This window comes from Triticum aestivum, chromosome 4A (genome assembly GCF_018294505.1).
Source record: "Triticum aestivum cultivar Chinese Spring chromosome 4A, IWGSC CS RefSeq v2.1, whole genome shotgun sequence".
NCBI classification, from domain to species: Eukaryota; Viridiplantae; Streptophyta; class Magnoliopsida; order Poales; family Poaceae; genus Triticum; species Triticum aestivum.
In genome coordinates, this window is record NC_057803.1 from 178,610,222 (window position 1) to 178,621,123 (window position 10,902).

Sequence of the window (10,902 nt, forward strand, 5' to 3'; positions counted from 1 at the left end):
TTGGGGCGATCGGGGACCGTGTCGCATGTTGGGGTTGATCTTATATTTTGGTACCGTAGTCAGACCCTGAGTGTATTGGATGATTGTAATGTTATTCATGTATTTGTGTGACGTGGTGAGTGTAAGCCAACTATGTATCCTTTCCCCTTTTATATATTACATGGGTTGTTGTGAAGATTACCTTACTTGCGACATTGCTTTCAATGCAGTTATGCCTCTAAGTCGTGCTTTGACACGTAGGAGATATAGCCGCATCGAGGGCGTTACATTCCCTTGTCTGGAGGAAACGGACGGTATGTTGTGCCCATGCCGGAGCCTGGGGCTCGACGGCAAGGACCAAAGGCATTTCTTCCGCCATGGGGGCGGACGTCTCTACAGCCAGGGCTTGGCGCCCTGCCGGAGCCAGCTGCCCCTTGGCAGGCTCGGAATCCGCGGCAACACTCTTGCCGCCGGCCCGTGGGGGCTCGGTAGGAAAGTACTTGCCGGGGCCTGATTTCCTCCGCTTGTTCCGCTCCATTGATGGTTCGAGGGATGGTTGAGTTAGCCGAAGCAAAAAGGTATCTGGTTCCACAGGTAGCTTGAATGCAGCGCCCCCTCTGAGTGTTGGTCCAAATTAGAGCCCTGTACAGCGCCCCCTCAACAATGCATCTATATACTTGGTAAAGGGTGGAGGGCTCGGCCTTTTGCCTAGTGTTTTGTTCCACTCATGCCGCCCTAGTTTCCGTCATATCGGTGTTATGTTCCCAGATTTTGCGTTCCTTACGCGGTTGGGTCATAATGGGAACCCCTTGACAGTTCGCCTTGAATAAAACTCCTCCAGCAATGCCCAACCTTGGTTTTACCATTTGCCACCTAGCCTCTTTTTCCCTTGGGTTTACGGAGCCCAAGGGTCATCTTATTTAAACCCCCCCGGGCCAGTGCTCCTCTGAGTGTTGGTACAAACTAGAGTCCTGTGCAGCGCCCCCTCGAGGAAACTCGAGGTTTGGTTTTAGTTGTATGGAGCGCTTATCTGAGTGTGCCCTGAGAACGAGATATGTGCAGCTCCTATCGGGATTTGTCGGCACATTCGGGCGGTGTTGCTGGATTTGTTTTAACTTGTCAAATTTGTCTTGTAGAACCGGGATGCCGAGTCTGATCGGAATGTCTCGGGAGAAGGTTTATCCTTCGTTGACCATGAGAGCTTGTGATGGGCTAAGTTGGGACTCCCTTGCAGGGATTTGAACTTTTGAAAGCCGTGCCCGCGGTTATGGACAGATGGGAATTTGTTAATGTCCAGTTGTAGATAACTTGAACCTTAACTTAATTAAAATGAATCAACTACGTGTGTAACCGTGATGGTCTCTTCTCGACGGAGTCCCGAAAGTGAACACGGTGTTGGAGTAATATTTGCCGCAGGTTGTTCTCTAGTTCTTCGTTCATGCTTTGCCTTCTCTTCTCGCTCTCTTTTGCGAACGGGTTAGCCACCATATATGCTAGTCGCTTGCTGTAGCTCCACATATTACCTTGCCTTTCCTATAAGCTTAAATAGTCTTTGATCGCGAGGGTGCGAGATTGCCGAGTCCCCGTGGCTCACAGATTACTTCCAAACCAGATGCAGGGTCCGATGATTCCGTTCCAGATGATGCGCTTGAGCTCAAGTGGGAGTTCGACGAAGACTCACGCCGTTACTATGTGTCTTTCCCTGATGATCAGTAGTGGTGCCCAGTTGGGGTGATCGGGACCATGTCGCTTGTTGGGGTTGATCTTTTATTTTGGTACCGTAGTCAGAGCATGATTGTATTGGTTGATGTAATGCTATTTATGTATTTTGTTTGACGTGGCAAGTGTAAGTCAATTATGTATGTTTCCCCTTATTATCTATTTACATGTGTTGTTGTGAAGATTACCTTACTTGCAACATTGCTTTCAATGCGGTTATGCCTCTAAGTCATGCTTCGACACGTAGAAGATATAGCCGCATCGAGGGCGTATAGGAGGAAGGAGTACGTCGATGGAGCAACAAGGGGCCCACGAGGGTGGTGGGCGCGCCTACGCCCCACTTCCTTTGTTTCTTGGCGTAAGTCTCCTAGATCATGTTCGGTGAGAAAATCTCGTTTCCGAAGGTTTCATTTCATTTGAACTCTGATTGATATTCCTTTTCTTCGAAACCCTAAAATAAACAAAAAAAACAGCAATTGTGGGCTGGGCCTCCGGTTAATAGGTTAGTCCCAAAAATAATATAAAAGTGGATAATAAAACCCAATAATGTCTAAAACAGTAGATAATGTAGCATGAAGCAATAAAAAATTATAGATATGTTGAAGACGTATCACACCACCTGAAAAAACTTCAGTCGGTACAATCATAAAATCGACACCCTTTAATCTATATTCCATAACCCACCCCATCAGTTATACTGTAGCATATATATGTTCCAAGGTCTTCTCTAAGCTCCTTCAGCTTATCCGTTGCCATTGTACAACCTTCAACATTCGTGACACCGAGTTTGACAATCCCCATGTCCATAAGGTGCAGGTTTGGGTGTATATATGTTGATGACTTTGGTTGGCTCTGGTCCTTTTGGTATCAGAAAAATTCAGCAGGCAATATAGCGCTAGCATCCTTTGTCGAGCACTTCATTACAGGTTTGGGAGAGATTTTGACAACGTCCGGATGCACCACTACCTAAGAGCAACATCGGCGACAGTGTTTGAATTTCTTCTAAAGGAAAGCAGAAGCATGCAGGATAAGGAAAAAAATCATAACTACACAAAGATATCTTTTTGCCGAGGGCAAGCCTCCTTTTCTAAAAAAACACACAAATATTTCAAAGTCTCATGCTTAACTGAACAAGTAAGATAATCACAACATAGCATTAGTAATACCTTTTGGCGCGTGGCTGCGCAACAAACTAGAGTGGTCAAAATTACTGCACTCACAAATGAACTCATCTTTTTCAACACTAACCTCCACACAGTATTCAACACTTCACCGCAAGATAGTTGACAATGGGTTCTTAGTTTCCAGTACACCAAAACTTAGCTCTTGATTTCCAAGAGCATAAAAATGTTATCCTCAAAAGGCACTTCAAAACACACACTCACACAAGCACACAGGCATGCCTGACACGGAACCGACACGGCCCGGACCGCACCCGACGCGTGCATGCAAGCATACCTGATGCAGTCGTCGTGGCTTATTGGCCAACATCACACACTTAAACAATTTCCTTTTTGTTTTTATGTTTTCCCTGCCAAAAGTTTAGCACTTTCTTGTTGTGAAAGTACTTCGCACCCATCAGATTCCAAAATGTAATTAGCTATGGAATAATAAGATAGTAGGAGGAACACACTTCAAAAATAAATTAGCGAACCATACATTTGATCAAGCCAAGGGCGCATGATTTCTTTGATCAGTGCAAGCCTCTTAAAAAGTTGAGAAACTGGACAAAGTACTATAGAAATAATCCAAGCAATCCTACTATACTATCGAGGCATACATATAACGGTATAAGCGGTTGTTCTCATGCAAACTGGAGTAATATATATCCAATTCACCAGCTACAAATACATGATGGCCAAGCCTTTGTTAATAAGATGAACATGATCCAGGCAGAGGACATTAGCTAAGAAATGTAGTAGCAAAGATTAGTCAGATGAACATGCTCAAGGCTAGGAGGACATCACCTTAGTAACTTAATATAGCATAGAAAACAGGGATAATCTTTACCTGAATCTCTTGCAACGATGCCGCCATGGTAGAGATGATATGAAAAATCTCAGCTGGGCTGTATTCCTTGATGGGGCCGCGTAGAGGCAGCATGCACAATTGCAGCAGAGCGTGACCTGACACCGCGAGCGCAGGCATCATAGATTGGCGCACAAGTGGAGGCCGATGAATGCCCTGGTGTCATGCACGAGACATGCGAAAAATTATCAAACCAGCATTGCACGTAGCATCGATGGTTCTCTGAAAATATCTTCTCATTCATCAGTTCTTCTACAGAAAAAAAAGCGGCTAGACCAATCTTAGCATTGCTTGTACAGTCTCTAAAATATTTCTCGTACTGGAGAATTGTGATCGCATACCGTGCATTTACTCTAATGCGTAAACAAGACTCATATCCATCACAATTTCTGATTGTTAGGTTGTAACTGACTGGAGTAAGACGCAAGATGGTCCATTTTTGTTGTCGAGATTCAAGAGATCATATATAAGAGCCTACATCACATAAGCAAGCAATCATAAACTACCCAACAGATTAATAGGACAAATTACTTTCGAATAACCAAAGTCACATACTTTCCGGCAAGAAGTTGTACTTGAATTCAGCGCCATGGTGCCCAGTTGAATTGTTTCCAAGATCTGCCAGCGATGAGAAGAGACTGCTATGAAGCAAAGCAGGCAGAACTTGTCTTGTGGACATATGCATAACTGAAACAAGTAGGTTGAATCATAGAAGAAAACCAAGAAAACACAAAACAAATAGTTTGAATAATGTGGCCTCGACCCTCAGAACCCTATGTTATATACATTTCACTTTTACTTTTCCAGATCCAAGATCGTAGGATTCGAGCTTTGAAATTGCATGATTAACTACCATGTTATTTACCACTTGTGGACTGCTCATTGAATGCTTACTTCCATAAATCTACCTTCTCTAATAAATCAAATAAGAGGCATGAAACGCCGCAACAGACATAACTATGACAAAGAGTACCCTTTCTGCTTCCAAACTACTAATAAAATGGGAGAGTATAAGGGCAAAACCATCCACCATACCTGCACCATCATAAATCAAAAAACCATATGTTTCAGCCCCACTGTTTTGTTTTTGTTTTCTGCAAAAGGATACACGTCATTACTGCCAAGTATCAGTACAAGCTCAGTGCAAAATGTGTAGGTGGCTTTGGATAGTCAGTTGTGCTAATTCTGGATCAGAACTATCTTCTTTAATCACTGGGTGCAGATCTTTTTCGAGACTAATTAAAGCAAGTCCATTTCATACTGTGCTATTTGCGATGAAATATCCTTCATATGCAATTCTAATGTTCGACAGTGCCATATTAGTGGGCGAACTGTCTTTCTCCACTCGCCTATCACTTGCTTCTGTATAAAACTGGATTCATGTTATTTACAAACTACTAACAGAAGGGATGCAAGCTCCACAAAATTAATTCCATTTAGAAAAATCACATTGCAGATGTATTGTGCATTTATGCTCCAGTTTAATCGTCCTCATGTAATCTTGTTTTCAGCTGAACGACAGTCATGTCAAGCCGAACGACGGTCATGTCAAGCTGAACAAGGAGGACAACAACAGGGCCACATTGTTCCCTGCCCACCACGGGCCACTTCCATACACCACCACCTCTGATCGCCACAGGGATGTCGGACCCAGCTATCAAGCCCATGGTCATCCTAGAGCCGGTGCACCCACAGATCGTCGTGTTGCACCTGTTCCCGCAGCCACCACGCTATTGTAGAATAGATGGTGAGAGGCGAGCCAATGGAGGAGTAACAACTAGGGCATGATATGAGAAGAGGATCTCCCTAAGACGGTTGTACCCGCTGCCGCTGCCCTACATATGAACCCGCCACCGTAGCCCTACATCTGTGCCACCGCCGCGCAAGAGGGACGGGGACCGCACCCGACGCGCGCATGCACGCGTACCTGAAGCAGTCGCCATGGCTTATTGGCCAACATCACGCACCTAAATAATTTCCTTTTTTGTTTTTATATTTTCCCTACCAAAAGGTTAGCACTTTCTTATTGTGAAAGTCCTTCGCACCCATCAGATTCCAAAATGTAATTAGCTATGGAATAATAAGATCGTAGGAGGAACGCACTTCAAAAATAAATTAGCGAACCATACATTTGATCAAGCCAAGGGCGCATGATTTATTTGATTATTGAAAGCCTCTTAAAAAGTTGAGAAACTGACAAAGTACTACAGAAATAATCCAAGCAATCCCACTATACTATCGAGGCATACATATAACGGTATAAGCGGTTGTTCCCATGCAAACTGGAGTAATATATATCCAATTCACTAGCTACTATTACAAGATGGCCAAGCCTTTGTTAATAAGATGAACATGATCCAGGCAGAGGACATTAGCTAAGAAATGTAGTAGCAAAGATTAGTCAGATGAACATGCTCAAGGCTAGGAGGACATCACCTTAGTAACTTAATATAGCATAGAAAACAGGGATAATCTTTACCAGAATCTCTTGCAACGATGACGACATGGCAGAGATGATATGAAAAATCTCAGTTGGGCTGTATTCCTTGATGGGGTCGCGTAGAGGCGGCATGCACAATTGCAGCAGAGCGTGACCTGACACCGCGGGCGCAGGCATCATAGATTGGCGCACAAGTGGAGGCCAATGAATGCGCTGCTGTCATGCACGAGACATGCGAAAAATTATCAAACCAGCATTGCACGTAGCATCGATGGTTCTCTGAAAATATCTTCTCATTCATCAGTTCTTCTACAAAAAAAAGCGGCTAGACCAATCTTAGCTTTGCTTGTACTGTCTCTAAAATATTTCTCGTACGGGAGAATTGTGATCACATACCGTGCATTTACTCTAAAGCGTAAACAAGACTCATATCCATCACAACTTCTGATTGTTGTAACTGACTTGAGTAAGACGCAAGATGGTCCATTTTTGTTGTCGAGATTCTAGAGATCATATATAAGAACCTACATCACATAAGCAAGCAATCATAAACTGCCCAACAGATTAATAGGACAAATTACTTTCGATAACCAAAGTCACATACTTTCCGGCAAGAAGTTGTACTTCAATTCAGCGCCGTGGTGCCCAGTTGAATTGTTTCCAAGATCTGCCAACGATGAGAAGAGACTGCTATGAAGCAAAGCAGGCAAAACTTGTCTTGTGGACATATGCATAACTGAAACAAGTAGGTTGAATCATAGAAGAAAACCAAGAAAACACAAAACAAATAGTTTGAATAATGTGGCCTCGACCCTCAGAACCCTATGTTATATACATTTCACTTTTACTTTTCGAGATCCAAGACCGTAGGATTCGAGCTTTGAAAATTGCATGATTAGCTACCATGTTATTTACCACTTGTGGACTGCTCACTGAATGCTTACCTCCATAAATCTACCTTCTCTAATAATTCAAATAAGAGGCATAAAACACCGCAACAGACATAACTATGACAAAGAGTACCCTTTCTGCTTCCAAATTACTAATAAAATGGGAGAGTATAAGGGAAAAACCATCCACCATACCTGCACCATCATAAATCAACAAACCATCTGCTTCAGCTCCACTGTTTTGTTTTTGTTTTCTGCAAAAGGATACACGTCATCACTGCCAAGTATCAGTACACGCTCAGTGCAGAACGTGTAGGTGGCTTTGGATATTCAGTTGTGCTAATTCTGGATCAGAACTATCTGCCTTAATCACTGGGTGCAGATCTTTTTTGAGACTAATTAAAGCAAGTCCATTTCATACTGTGCTATTTGCGATGAAATATCCTTCATATGCAATTCTAATGTTCAACAGTGCCATATTAGTGGGCGAACTATCTTTCTCCACTCGCCTATCACTTGCTTCTGTATAAAACTGGATTCATGTTATTTACAAACTACTAACAGAAGGGATGCAAGCTGTACAAAATTAATTCCATTTAGAAAAATCACATTGCAGATGTATTGTGCATTTATGCTCCAGTTTAATCGTCCTCATGTAATCTTGTTTTCAGCTGAACGACAGTCATGTTAAGCTGAACGACGGTCACGTCAAGCTGAACAAAGAGGATAACAACAGGGCCACATTGTTCCCTGCCCACCACGGGCCACTTCCATACACCACCATCTCTAATCGCCACAGGGATGTCGGACTCAGCTATCAAGCCCATGGTCATCATAGAGCCGGTGCACCCACAGATCGTCGTGTTGCACCTGTTCCCGCAGCCACCACGCTATTGTAGAATAGATGGTGAGAGGTGAGCCAATGGAGGAGTAACAACTGGGGCATGATATGAGAAGAGGATCTCCCTAAGACGGTTGTACCCGCTGCCGCTGCCCTACATATGAACCCACCACCATAGCCCTACATCTTTGCCACCGCCGCGCAAGAGGGACGGGGAATGAGTTATAGATGTGACAAGAATTTGTGCAGCACTAACCTGCCTTGGCTCAATGCAAATGTGCTTTAGCATATCAAAAGTATATCTACCCCTAAATGGATGGAAGTATGAATGTACGATAGTGGGCAAGCTGAGGTTACCTAGGCTGAATGTCGATCAAAGGTGCCTTCCATTTTCCCTTCAGGTTCCTAATTTTATGACTACACAAAAATCCCATGTCAGAAGTTGCAATGACAATGCACATTGCTGCTTGTATAGAAAATTTGACTATCTAATATTACTGTCGTGGATGTACCTTTTGCATCCATGGTCTCTTATCTCTTGTACTCAAGGTACATATATATGGCGTTTGGGCAATGGAATTTGGAGTAACTGCTTGCTGACAATTGACGACATTGTTGGGCATTGAGTTAACTGAATCGCACAAACTACTTTCAATCCTTGCTCAATGGCCAAAATGAAGGAGACCAAAAGATAGAAAAAGAGAGAAACTTACCATTGAGATAGAGGTTGAGTCAGGCAGTCCTACACATAGAGTCAGCAGGCTGCAGCGTCGTTGTCGGGACAGTTCGACACCTGCACGATGACAGACTGTCAGATCACAGGACTCGCCTTAGGCAACGAATTCAAGGGATTTCTAGACCAAGCATACATAGGGCCGCCATGGTTGTTGTACATGACGAAGAGGAGCGCGGGAGGCGAGCCCCAACCCATCAAGGTCGCGGCCCCTTCCATCTGAACGCTGCACTCGAGCGTCGCCACGCAACAGCTCGGACTCCACGAGTTACATACTCATCTTCCTAACACGACGAACGTCATCTGCCCGTCCCCAAGATCCATACTTTCAATCCCGCCACCCCTGGATCATGCAGCGCCGAGTTAGTTGATGCAGAGAGGGGTATGACGGAGGCTGCAAAAAGAATCTAGAAACATAGGAGGAGGTGGTGCATCCTAAGGTAAAAAAGATCGTCATGGATGGGATCAAGGAGGAATTAAAATAAACCCAAACTTGACGGGGGAGCAGGTGCACGAGGAGACAAACATACCACGAGCACCAGATCCGAGATCAGGTACTCGGTCCAAGGGATCTTCCTCAAGCCGTCTCCTCGGCGGCGGCAGAGCGTGAGTCCGCGGAGGAGCAGAGCGGAGTCGCCGACGTCGGCCAGCGCCTGGGTCACGAGGAGGGCGCCCTGGTAGAGGAGATCGAGGAGAAGAGGACAGTGGCGCGAGGACGTTGGGAGGATTGCGAGGAGGGCATGCAAGGGGAGGATTGCTTCAGGTACACATTAATGGGCTGTCCCAATGTTGTGACGTGATGATGTAAACGGTGGGCGAAAGATAGAAGTGGTGGGAGGAGGTGGGAGTGAGGCAAGACTACCAACTGAAACATTAGAAGTAGAGAAATTGGGTTGCCTCCCAACAAGCGCTATCGTTTAACGCCCCTAGCTAGGCATAAAGTAAGAATAGATCTAGGTATTGTCATCTTTGGTATGCAATCCATAAGTGGCCCTCATAATTGATTCATAAGGCAATTTAATTTTTTTTCTAAGAAAGTGTTGCACGCCTTTCCTTAATGGAAATTGAAATCTAATATTTCCTTATTTCATGTCAATAATTGCACCAATCATTTAAGGAAAGGTCTACCAAGAATAATAAGATATGTAGGATTGCAATCTATATCAAGAAGGATGAAATCTACAGGCGCATAATTCCTATTTGCAACAACAAGAATATCATTAATCCTTCCCATATGTTTCTTAATGGTGGAATCCGCAAGGTGCAAATTTAAAGAACAATCATCAAATTCACGAAAACATAACACATCACACAAAGTTTTTGGAATCATAAAAACATTAGCACCCAAATCACACAAAGCATAGCATTCATAATCTTTAATCTTAATTTTAATAGTAGGTTCCCACTCATCATAAATTTTTCTAGGAATAGAAACTTCTAGTTCAAGCTTTTCTTCATAGGATTGCATTAAAGCATCAATGATATGTTTAGTAAAAGCTTTATTTTGATCATAAGCATGAGGGGAATTTAACACGGATTGTAACAAGGAAATACAATCTATCAAAGAGCAATTATCATAATTAAATTCCTTGAAATCCAAAATAGTGGGTTCATTGCTATGTAAAGTTTTGACCTCTTCAATCCCTCTTTATTAATTCTAGCATCAAGATCTAAAAACTCCGAATCATTGGGACGCCTCTTAAGTATAGTTGACTCATCTCCAGTCCCATCTTTATCAAGATTCATATTGGAAAACAAATATTTAATAGGAGACACATCAATCACTTTTAGATCTTCATCTTTATTATCCTCTGGATCTTTCGATTTAGCGACCGTCTTATTAACTAAGGTGGCTTGCTTATCCGAAATTTGTCCTACTAAATTTTCAAGATGGGCAAACTGAGATTTCAAACCATAAAATTCCTTAGACATATCATCAAGCTCTTTATTCATGTACTCCATAAAGCCTTTCTGTTCTTTAAGCTCATTTCTGAAGAAATTATTATGCTCAAATTGCAAAGACACAAAGCTTCTAAGTTGTTTTCAATTTCTTCCAACCTTCTAAGGTGAGGATCAATGCTATTAGGCAAGGCCATAAGGGCAAACATGCACACAAGAGGCAAGTGAAAAGAGGCGAGCGGAAAAGGGCGAATAAAATGGCAAAGGTGAAGTGGGGGAGAGGAAAACGAGAGGCGAATGGCAAATAATGTAATGCGAGGGAGAAGAGTTTATGATGGGTACTTGGTATGTCTTGACTTGAGCATAGATCTCC

The 10,902-nt window shown here is 43.3% G+C and overlaps 1 long non-coding RNA gene across 12 annotated transcripts; it reads right to left on the minus strand.

The window, feature by feature from the left end:
* Window positions 1-1,826: 1,826 nt before the first annotated feature.
* Window positions 1,827-9,450, minus strand: LOC123085772 (uncharacterized). Of its 12 annotated transcripts, none has more exons than XR_006439885.1 (14): window positions 9,161-9,450; window positions 8,767-8,973; window positions 8,611-8,690; window positions 8,410-8,493; window positions 8,255-8,314; window positions 7,252-7,310; window positions 6,771-6,833; window positions 6,563-6,690; window positions 6,206-6,475; window positions 4,762-4,820; window positions 4,282-4,344; window positions 4,068-4,200; window positions 3,709-3,882; window positions 1,827-2,664 (listed from the first exon to the last, which is right to left on the minus strand). It is a non-coding gene; the product is annotated as an uncharacterized lncRNA (long non-coding RNA). The 12 variants fall into 12 exon arrangements; XR_006439878.1 differs by having other exon boundaries at window positions 6,206-6,379; window positions 8,410-8,528; XR_006439887.1 differs by having other exon boundaries at window positions 4,282-4,413; window positions 6,206-6,379; window positions 8,410-8,528.
* Window positions 9,451-10,902: the final 1,452 nt, after the last annotated feature.